This window comes from Enoplosus armatus, chromosome 17, assembly GCF_043641665.1.
Source record: "Enoplosus armatus isolate fEnoArm2 chromosome 17, fEnoArm2.hap1, whole genome shotgun sequence".
In the NCBI taxonomy this organism is placed as follows: domain Eukaryota; kingdom Metazoa; phylum Chordata; class Actinopteri; order Centrarchiformes; family Enoplosidae; genus Enoplosus; species Enoplosus armatus.
The window spans coordinates 9,045,962-9,058,164 of record NC_092196.1 but is presented as its reverse complement, the minus strand read 5'-3'; the positions used below and the strand labels follow the sequence as shown (position 1 = coordinate 9,058,164).

At 37.2% G+C, this 12,203-nt stretch overlaps 1 protein-coding gene across 1 annotated transcript in view; it reads right to left on the bottom strand.

The window, feature by feature from the left end:
• LOC139300097 (uncharacterized) overlaps positions 1-12,203 on the bottom strand; it is a 48,827-nt gene that overhangs the window by 35,472 nt on the left and 1,152 nt on the right. The gene's annotated exons all lie outside the window — the stretch shown is intronic.

Below are 12,203 nucleotides of genomic sequence, written 5' to 3'. Positions count from 1 at the left end.
CAGTGGTTTGGTTTCTCTTCTTCACTTTGCACTGAGATAAATAAGGATAGAAGTAATCATGATTTGCATTGACTCCGCCTCACAGTGCTGGAAAAAAAAGTCAAATTAATATTTATCGGCAGAAGGGATTTGATCGACTTACTCAAAGAGTATTTTTGTTGTTTATATTAAGATATTAATTAGGAGTGTTTTGCCTAATATTTGCTTATTATGTAGACACAAAAAATAAATGATTCTGAGCACACAGCTTCTGACAAACAGTCAGTATAAGAAACGTGATCTATTTCTTACATTAATCAGTGGCACACAGCACAACTGAACAGAGTATTGTGATACATGTTTTTGTCATTTTATGGCAAGAAGTGAGGAACAAATTTGCTAACAGAGTTGTATCAGGATTCTGTCCCTCTTCACTTGTCCTTTTCATGGTCGCAGGGTGGAGCTTTTCTTAACACACACTGAACAAGACAATTCGAAACACATGTACAGACAAACACTTTCACTCAAATGAGCACATAAAGAAGTTAGAATAGCATTTTTACATATGTGTTGACACGGTGAGGAAACCATCACAGACAATATTAATTGTAAGTGTGTTAGTGGTTTCCTCACTGCCACTACTTTGTTGTACTACATGTTCCCTGTAAGGCCTTTACTGTCACCAGTATTAAAAACACAGTTGGTCCTTGTCTGCCCTCAAGAGTTTTAAAGGAGGGACTGTAACTATTTTCTATTTCAACACAATGTAACTCACTTGTGAATCCTGAAAATATAGACAGATCGTTGTGTTCTGTGATACACTGTTAATGTGTCCAGGAGATATCCCTGCCTTTCAGAAAGTGCATGCTGGGATACACAAAAACGATTTATGGATTTTGTTGCATGATGCGATGACTTAGTAAGACAAATATCTGAGTGATGATGTGTTTTGACATAAGGTGTGAATGTATGTCCACATCTGTGTTTTTTTAGTACTGTTGTCCACTCAAACTTAATCTCAAACCTTTTATATTTCTTCCTCCAGTTACACAAGTCTGCACTTTATGAAGTCTTACATGTTCATCTATTTTCTGAATCCAGTTATAAAAAAAGATTTAAAAACATACTTTCGACTTAACTGAAGTTAAACCTTTAATCCTTTGAGTACTGTAGGATCTTGTACAGCTGCTCAACCAACTCCAGTCACTGTGGCTCTCGAGCACAATAATAAACAGCAGAATCTTCAGTCTTCAGACTGTTCATCTGCAGATACAGCTGCTGTCTGCTGTTGTCTCTGGAGACGGTAAACCGGCCTTTGACTGACTGAGAGTAGTAATTGGTGCTACCAGCGGTATCAGCAGCAACCCACTCCAGTCCTTTTCCAGGAGCCTGTCTGATCCAGGCCATCCAGTAGCTGCTTAATGTGAAACCAGAAGTTGTACAGGTCAATCTGTGAGATTCTCCAGGCCTTTTAACCACTGGTTCAGATTCTGTCAGAGTCTGACCATCAACACCTGTCAAACCAAAAAAGAAAACAATCATTTGCTATAGGTTTGCAAATTTTTGAAGACAAATTCAACCCAAGATCAGTGAAGATCTTCACCTGCCCAGCAGAGAGTTAGAAGCAGCAGTCCTGTCCTATAGTCCATCATGTTAAACTGTGTGTCCACTGTTCTCTGTCCTCCTCTCTGCAGTCAGATAAGTAGAGGTGGAAGACATCTGAGTTTTGCATTGACTCCTCCTCACAGTGTGGAAGTGGATTTGACTTGGATCTCAGTTACTGTTTGATGAAACTGGAGAGTGAATGTTTACTGTATATGAGTTGTTGTTTTTTAGTAAATAAAAAGAATTCCATTATTTGTTTCATTTCTTGTCAAATGAAAAGCTTTTCAAAACGCCATTGTGAGCTAAAATAATGCTGTTAATGATTCCCCTAAATATTTTGAGTCAGACAGAGAATACATGTTTTGGAAAATGCCGCCACTGTATATTTAATATAATGATAATGCCATGTTATATTCTTGTTACTTTTTCATTGCTTAATATGTCTGTGTCTCTCTTTGACAGTGAACTGGTGTTGAAATCAAAAATGCTTCCACTGTATATTGATATTGATTGATATTATTGTTATTGTATATTATAATGAACTTTTTTTGTTTTACGTATTCATTGCTAAATATGTCTGTTTCTCTCTTTGACAGTGATCTGGTGTTGAAATCATTAGTGGTCTGAGGGCTCCTCCTCTGGTGGCTTCATGTTACAAGTGTTCAGGCACTGAGGGGTTTTTGTTCAGGTCTACTGATGGTTTGTGTTGTTGTGGCTCTCTGGCACAGTAATACACAGCAGTGTCTTCAGGCTGCACATTCTGTCCGTTTAGAGTCACTGTGTTGCTGGAAGAGTCTAAGTCGATACTGAACTTGTTCTTTAGTGAATCCTTGTAGTGAGAGCCTCCAGTGTATCTCATTCCAATCCACTCCAGTCCTTTGCCTGCAGGCTGTCTGATCCAAGCTGTGTAGTAGCTGCCCACAGAATAAGAGACCTGACAGGTGATGGTCAGACGTTGACCTGGCTGCACAGTCACAGAGGCTGGCTGCGTCAACTGTTCACACTTCACACCTGTTAAAAAAAGACAAGGTTTTGTAACAAATGATCAAGTTATAACCACAAAAGAAGAACTGTTGACTTTGACAAATCCAGAGAGACTCACATCCAGCTGCCAACAGCAGCAGCAGAGCTACAGAAAACATGGTTTATGTTGAAAGTGACGTGCTGTGAACTCCACTGACAGCCTGATGTGAAGTTTTTATAGCTGAGTAATGAGGAAGGTCACTGAGTTTGCATAGAATCAAACATACAAAGCATCAGTGTCGGTCTAACTGGAGCCAATAGAAGAGTCTGTTGACTGTTACTATATCTGCAGCGTGAAATCACCTCTGCTTTACATGTGATGTTTAGTTGAACATGGAACCCCTCAGTACATGCAGCATGCCCATGTTCTTCATTACAGGAAAATGTAGTTAATTTAAAATTAGACTCTTGTTACTTTGTGTAAAACAAACATTGTGAAAACTAAGAGGTTTGACATTTTATTTAAAATTCTCAAGCTATTTATTGATTACAATTTGTAAGTAGATGAAGACATAAGTCAGACAAAGTCAAAAAGGTAAAGACAGTCATGTAACATGTGGGGATCCTTTATTACAGTCAGTGGTATACAGCGTGTTTCTCAGCTTTAGACGAGATAAAAATGGGAATTTGGGTTTCATTTGAAGAAATACAGCAGTAGTAATGTATATTAAGACATCAAATCACCTCTTTTGTTCTTTAACATTACTATCAGTGTATTTGCTTAAACTGTTGCTGTAAAATGTGTTATTTCATTTGGTTCCTTACAGGGAAATGTACAAGTATACAATCTTCAAATCATATGGATGCTTATCTTTAAATGTTACCAAAATGAAAGTTTTTGCATGATCTTCGTGCATGTATTTAAGATATGTGGACACAGTTTCATCATACTGATACAGAGAATTTAATCAGCAGTATTGTATGAAAACAGGAAATAAGCTTTTTACATCATCTGTAAACATTGCTTCCTCAGAAAATTACACAAAATACATACTTAAAAAGAAATAAAAACATTTATTTCTTTTTTTATTCATGTAGGTTGCAACTTAATGTAACGTTCAGTCACATCAGATAAAATAAGATATTCAATCATTCACTACTCAGAATTTTCACGACTGTCAGTTAATCACCATCAATATTGTCAAAAAAAAGTGAGACAGAGACAACTGAATGTTCCGAGTGGTAAATAGAGGAAGTTGTTTTTGTATGGCTTTCCTATTATTCTCTCTCACGGTGTCTCTCTGGCACAGTAATACACTGCTGTGTCTTCGGTCTTCAGACTGTTCATCTGCAGATAGACTTTACTGCTGGAGTCATCTCTGGAGATGGTGAATCTACCCTGGACTGACTGGGAGTAATAGATGGGAGTACTAGATGTGTGTACAAGAGCAATCCACTCCAGTCCTTTTCCGGGAGCCTGTCTGACCCAGTTCCAAACTGAGCCTCCAAAGTTAAATCCAGATGTTGTGCAGGTGAGTCTGTGGGATTCTCCAGGAGTTTTAACTGCTGGTTCAGACTCTGTTATGGTCTGACCTTCAGCACCAGTCGAAACAAACAGAGCAACCACCAAGACTGTTAGCTTTCTGTAAGCCATGTTCACAGTGTGATTTGTTTTCAGAGCCATGAATCTCCATTAAATATGATGTAAACTGGATCCCTGTGAGAATTTGTTTACAGTAAGCTCCTCCTACATCGCATTCTGCTTTTAAAGTCAAAGTCAAGGGAATGAACACAGTATAACTAATAAATAAAACAGCTTTTAAACAATCTGACAACAGCAAATAGTGACGTAAGGCATCTGTACCTTCATAAAGACTGAGTCAATTTAGAAAATGGGATTTTTCTTTTTCAGTGCTTTCGTTGAAGGATCCAGCAGATTTGTTCTACTAAAATTTGACTGACTCAAATGAGTTACACAATGGCTTTACTTCTGTTGTCTTTTCAATTATTGTTAAAATTTAAAACAGTTTAATTCACAAATTCTGAGATGTGGTGATCATCAGCATGATTGCAATTGATTTATATGTTCATTTTTGTTTTATTTTGTTATTGCAAACATGAGTGACTTGACTTTTAAAGATTTCAGTATTCAAATTATGGCAGTTTGAAGCCACAGACATACAGAGAAACTTAGGATAGGATACTTAGGAACTGAAACCTGTGTGACAATGTGCAAAAAACGAATTGCTGTAATGCACAGGAAAATGTCTCCTGGCTTATCTGTTAAATAATCTATATGAAAGTGCTCTTTAATATCACAATTAATAAAAGTAAACAAAACAATAGAAAACTTGGACAGTTAAGTGAAAACAGTTTGAACCTCCATTTATTCTCTCAATCCACAGTAGGACTCTATGCATATTGTAATTTTAACTCCACTTCAAACTCCTGCAGACGAGAAAAAAGTCAAGAGACTTGTAAATCTCAGGTTAGACAATTAACAAAACCACTGAACTACACAAATACTACTACTACTATTTTCTCTTCTCTAATGAAGCTCTATTAAGCAAGATATGCCTATTTAGTAATATGATTTCTACATTCATAACTCTGTTTAGAAATATGTTTCCAATCTTTATCGTTCTGTGTAACTGTGCATTATTTTCTTTAACTGCTTGAAAGTATCGACATTATTCATGTGAGATAAGTGTGGTAAGGATGAATACTGTAGGATTTTGTACAGCTGCTCAACCAACTCCAGTCACTGTGGCTCTCGAGCACAATAATAAACAGCAGAATCTTCAGTCTTCAGACTGTTCATCTGCAGATACAGCTGCTGTCTGCTGTTGTCTCTGGAGATGGTAAACCGGCCTTGAACTGACTGAGAGTAGAGTTTGGTGTCACCATCATATTCAATTGTTGCAACCCACTCCAGTCCTTTTCCAGGAGCCTGTCTGATCCAGGCCATCCAGTAGCTGCTGAATGTGAAACCAGAGGCTGTACAGGTCAATCTGTGAGATTCTCCAGGCCTTTTAACGACTGGTGCAGACTCTGTCAGAGTCTGACCATCAACACCTGTCAAGAGGATAAAAAAAAATCATGTGAACTAAGCTGGTGACACAAATAAATACAAATAAAATTGAGATCGGTGAAGATCTTCACCTGCCCAGCAGAGAGTTAAAAGCAGCAGTCCTGTCCTATAGTCCATCATGTTAAACTGTGTGTCCACTGTTCTCTGTCCTCCTCTCTGCAGTCAGATAAGTAGAGGTGGAAGACATCTGAGTTTTGCATTGACTCCTCCTCACAGGGAGGAGAGAACTAGATTGAACCTGGGTCTTTTATTAAAATGTGTGGATAAATATTAATTGTAATCTTTTGATAACAGTCATAATCAAGCAACTAAAGAGAGTCATTGTATATGAAAATAGGAACTGGGGGTTCTATTTGGACAACCATCATCAGTAGTTGTGTTATTGTCAGATGTCAGACCAATCAAATCGCCTCTGTTCTTTCTCAATGTTACTTCTGGTGGACATTCTTTATCATATGATCAGTGCAAGTATCAAACTCAGTCAGTCCTAGACTGCCCTCTACAGTTTTCAAAGACAAACTGTAATTTTCAAAAGACATGATGTTGTTCTTTTGTTTTTAAGTCAACCTGTGGATGTTGGATTCTGTCACTTTCTGTCATTTTCTGCTGAGATTCATAATCCAACCCATTTGTTGTTCAGAATCTATTTCCACTCTGTGTGGTGACAAAATAATTTCACTGCAATCACTTTTAAATGTTTATTTATTGTTATTTTTTACATTTGGTATAATACTGGATGGAGAGTCCCTGTTGGGACGCTGGGTGAAGCATACAGAAACCATGGCTGTTCCAGTTTTATTCTGGATGTTGAGTCAGTGGTGCAGCCTGATCCGCTACTTGAAAACTATTGAAGATTTTTTTCTCAACAAGGAGAGTGTGTGTGTCTTTGACTGACTGAGAGTAGTATGTGCTAGTAACATCGATAGTGGCAACCCACTCCAGTCCTTTTCCAGGAGCCTGTCTGATCCAGGCCATCAAGTAGCTGCTGAATGTGAAACCAGAGGCTGTACAGGTCCATCTGTGAGATTCTCCAGGCCTTTTAACCACTGGTTCAGATTCTGTCAGAGTCTGACCATCAACACCTGTCAAGACATGAAAATAATTAAGCATTAAAATAACGAGCATTAAGTTGGTAAAGACAAGTTCAACTCAAGATCAGTGAGGATCTTCACCTGCCCAGCAGAGAGTTAAAAGCAGCAGTCCTGTCCTATAGTCCATCATGTTAAACTGTGTGTCCACTGTTCTCTGTCCTCCTCTCTGCAGTCAGATAAGTAGAGGTGGAAGACATCTGAGTTTTGCATTGACTCCTCCTCACAGTGTGGAAGTGGATTTGACTTGGATCTCAGTTGCTGTTTGATGAAACTGCAGAATGAATGTTAACTGTACATGAGTCCCTTTTCCATGTTTCAGTATTATTTGGACAATAGGTTGACAAACACATTATTTAAGGTGGTTGCTTCATTATTAAGCACAGTCTGCATCATGTGAAGACGTTGACAATAGTATTCAATACCCATAAAGTGATTATTTATTCATTTTAATAGAAAAAACGCAAATAACTGTGCATTTAACCCCTCACTATATGGATGCCATGAATACCTATGTTTCTCAGTCAGTGTGTGTGTGTGTGTGTGTTTGGTGGGCTGACGGGGACTTTGTGTTTTCCAGTCATATTTGATGATATTTTCCTCTGCTCTAACTTTATTCAATATGGTCTGGCAAGGCCATGAATAAATCAACACAAAACAGACTTCATGTAAAAGACGATGACGTTTCTCATTCTCTCAAACATCAACAGGAACCCTTCCTTCCTTCCTTCCTTCCCTTTTTGGTATATAACATGTACAAACCTTTACTGTTTTAAATGTGTTCAGGTTTAGGGATTTAGTCCTTAATGTTTGCTGAAACTGGAGAATGACAGTTTACAGTACAAGAGTCATTACTACACACATTACTTTGCTATTTGTTTATGACTTTTTCTATGTAGCATAATGTTTTGTTGTGTTTTTGTCACGGCTGTCAGAGGGACATTTCTGATATAAAAATAAACTAAATTAACTAACAAATCCTTTCGCTTATATGAATGCTTGAAATCTTAATCCTGTTCCATCCTAACAACATGACAAACAAATTGTACTGAAAATAATAAAATCAGTGAAAGTACTTGTTATTTTATTTATTTCACCTTTACTGCAACGCCCCATTAGCAGCTAAATGAAATTACAGAAACACAGAACGCATTATTAAAACAAAAATCAGACAGCATACATTGTGCAGGAGGAGGATGCTCTTTATAATTATTATTATTATTATTATTATTGTTATTATTACTGCCTGTAAGCAGCAGTAGATGAGAGCACAGTTATCATGTGCTCCAAGCACCGAATCAGTTATTTTGTATCCCTCCTTTCTGATGTAAAATATTGAGACTAGGGAGAACCAAAGAACAAAGACTGACTGATTATCTCAGGTGGATTTATTTAAGTCCATCAGAGTCCTTGTGTCTTCGAGGAAAACATTATTTATGTTTTCTTTGAGATCAACTTTTAAAAACTTAACTTGAACAAAATTCAGAGAGGATGATGATGGTACACATTGTATCATTAAAGTGAGGTGGCAGTTGGTTGGGTATATGAGTGACTAGACAAAGAACAATGATAGCAGTGAGTGATGATATCTGCTAAAGAAGACGGTTGAAGGCATATCATTTATCAAATAAAATGTACTGTTGCTTTTGGTCTCTTCTTTTATAATGGACAGAGTTTTTGTTAATTTCGGGATTTTTTGTGTAGGAACATTCTTTTCATAAAAAAAAAATGTGCAATCAAATGTACAATCGACAAATTACATGAAAGCTTTTTATTTTTAAATGTTACCAAAAATGTACATATATTATATATATTATGTATCACATGCATGATCTCCATGCATGTACTTATGAAGACGTGGACAGAAATACTTTCCTCTGAAAAAGAATTAATAACATATTTCTAATTCCTCTATATGTAGGTTACAACTGAATTTAACATTCAGTTAAATGAGATAAAAATAAGACAGCAATATTCAGACAATCGCAACTCAGAATTTTCATGACTGACAGTTAGAGGAAGAGACAAATAGAGGAAGTAGTTTTTATATGACTCTGCTATTATTGTCTCTCACTGTGGCTCTCTGGCACAGTAATACACAGCAGTGTCTTCAGGCTGCACATTCTGTCCGTTTAGAGTCACTGTGTTGCTGGAAGAGTCTAAGTCGACACTGAACTTGTTCTTTAGTGAATCTTTGATAGCTGAGTCAGAACTAATCCACTCCAGTCCTTTCCCTGCAGGCTGTCTGATCCAAGCTGTGTAGTGGCTGCTAACAGAATAAGAGACCTGACAGGTGATGGTCAGCCGTTGACCTGGCTGCACAGTCACAGAGGCTGGCTGTGTCAACTGTTCACACTTCACACCTGTTAAAAAAAGACAAGGTTTTGTAACAAATGATTAAGTTATAACTGCAAAAGAAGAACTGTTGACTTTGACAAATCCGGAGAGACTCACATCCAGCTGCCAACAGCATCAGCAGAGCTACAGAAAACATGGTTTATGTTGAAAGTGACGTGCTGTGAACTCCACCGACAGCCTGATGTGAAGTTTTTATAGCTGAGTAACGAGGAAGGTCACTGAGTTTGCATAGAATCAAACATACAAAGCATCAGTGTTGGTCTAACTGGAGCCAATAGAAGAGTCTGTTGACTGTTATTATATCTGCAGAGTGAAAACATGTCTGGAAATCATTTCTGCTTTACATTTTAATTTAATTCCACACACTCAAATTTAACATTTTGAAAATGTCCCTTCATTTACAGAAATGAACCAACTGTTAACTTTGCTTTTACTGTAAAGTATTAATGCCTAAATCTGTTGTATTGACAACAATTAAATATTAAAATATGATGTAAATTCTTGTATAATTGCAAACAGGGATCATTATTACTATACATACCTCCTACATCACATTCATAATTAACTTCAAACGTATGAGCACAGCGTTTTTTGTAATTAGAGCATTGATTGAGTCACTTATTTGCCTACTTACTGTACTGTACAGGATCATGTAAATAGCATGAAAACTCATGTGATGCTGCTGGTTTGCATAAAAGATTTTTAATGGTTTCAGAGTTTGCAGATGTTTGAAGACATACAGAGAAACTTGGAGCCTTTAGAGGAAAACAGCTGCCCAGGAACTGAAACCTCTGCGGCAAAATGCAAAGAAACTGAATCCTTTAGCTGAGATAAAAACTACTTTTTGTAATTCTCAACACATTTTACCGTTATATGTGTGTGGTTGTACATAAATAAAAAACTGCTTCAATCATCATGCTGTGTGGTTTATAGTTTGTCGTTATTTTGGTTTGTTATATTATTTTTATTATGGCCAAATAAAACATAGATGTAACAAATAAAGGCACAGGTTTCTTCCTGCCCATTGAGAGATGGAGCTTCCTTTTCTTTATACTCAGATACAGATAACTTTAATACCTGTTTTATTGCATCAAACTGTCAGTATTCTCTCCACACCTTTTCTTGACATTTTTCTGCAGTTGAAAGATGATGAAAACACTTTCTATTTAAAGTATTTATCTCCACACAATATATGTAGGATTCAAGGACATTGACTTTGTTTGTAAACATTAAACTTGTGCTGTCAGCACTCCACTTCTCCTCCACTTTATATATCACTGCTGTCTTCTCTCAGAAATGGTATTCATGAAACGGTGTGTGATGGAAAGAGAGAGACTTTTCAGTTGGTTTGTATTATAAAGCAATATGAACTCTTTTGTCTTGATCTTGTGAGGCAGTGCATGGTCTATCAGCCCAGTGAGGATTTGCTCAAATATCCCTGAAAATATACTGCAGGATTTGTTGTTCATCCATCTTTAATCACAGTCTCACAAGCCCGAAAATACACAGCATCTTGAGATCTACTTCCTGTCTGCCGAGATGAACTGACACTGACAGACGGAGCTACAGTCGCTGCTGATGATAAACACCTTATAGTCAAACTTTACGATTCAAATTGTGCTGAATCAAGTTAACACATGACTTGTGTTCAGTGTAGAAAAGTTTCAACAAGCACAATATCTAGTGGCAGCAGCAGGAGTGTAAGCAATAGTTCAGTTGAGGGTGCAAGTGTCAGTCAGTTAAGATCAATGAGAACACCAGATCTGAGTGTCTCCTTTCAGTTACAGAGAAACCTGACACTGACTGCCCTCTAGTGATTTTATACAAGACAATGCAACATTATTTTTCACTCTCATATTATGACTCATTTTAGATTCCACATAATAGCCAATAATGGTGTTTAATGTTTCAGAATCAGAAATACTTTATTGATACCTGGGGGGAAATTACATAAGGAGTAATAATATTTCTCAAGAACAGTTTTCAGGACTTTGTATAATGCGTTATGTAAAAAATATATGTCGTGTAAAATATATAATATGAAACAATGTATGAAAAATAATATAATAAAGTATATAGTATAAATTGTATGAAAAATAATTCATGCCTCAGGCCTCTACCAGCCCACAAGATGAGTACTGTAGGATTTTGTACAGCTGCTCAACCAACTCCAGTTACTGTGGCTCTCGAGCACAATAATAAACAGCAGAATCTTCAGTCTTCAGACTGTTCATCTGCAGATACACCTGCTGTCTGCTGTTGTCTCTGGAGATGGTAAACCGGCCTTGAACTGACTGAGAGTAGAATTTCCTGTCATTATCATTTTCAATCCAGGCAACCCACTCCAGTCCTTTTCCAGGAGCCTGTCTGACCCAGGCCATGTGGTAGCTGCTGAATGTGAATCCAGAGGCTGTACAGGTCAATCTGTGAGATTCTCCAGGCCTCTTAATCACTGATTCAGATTCTGTCAGAGTCTGACCATCAACACCTGTCCAGAGGATAAAAAGTCATCAAGTGAAGGAAGCATGTGACACAAATAAAAGCTATGTGCAGAGAAGATCTTCACCTGCCCAGCAGAGAGTTAGAAGCAGCAGTCCTGTCCTATAGTCCATCATGTTAAACTGTGTGTCCACTGTTCTCTGTCCTCCTCTCTGCAGTCAGATAAGTAGAGGTGGAAGACATCTGAGTTTTGCATTGACTCCTCCTCACAGGGGGGAGAGAACTAGATTGGACTGGTGACTTTGCTTTGCTGTATTTGATCCTCACTTGTGGAAATCAAACAGTCAAACGCTGTAAGTTTCATCTCACTATATCTCAGACAATTTTGGTTTCCTTTAATTATTTAACCCAATGTTATATTATCCTTGTTTTACTGTTAGTTACTGCGTTACTCAGATGCTTTTCTCAAATGAAACTTTCATAGTTGCTACTGTTTATAAATAAAAGTTCTTAATATTATTATAATTTTTATTAATTGGTTTCAGTTTATGTAGTATGGCAAAAATGCTTGTAGGCTTGGTTTGAGATCTACCAAAGTTACATTTTCTCAAAGTCGAGATTTTGTGTCACGATAATAAGAACAGAAGTTTATTCATTTGTTTCATTTGGGAAACTCTGAC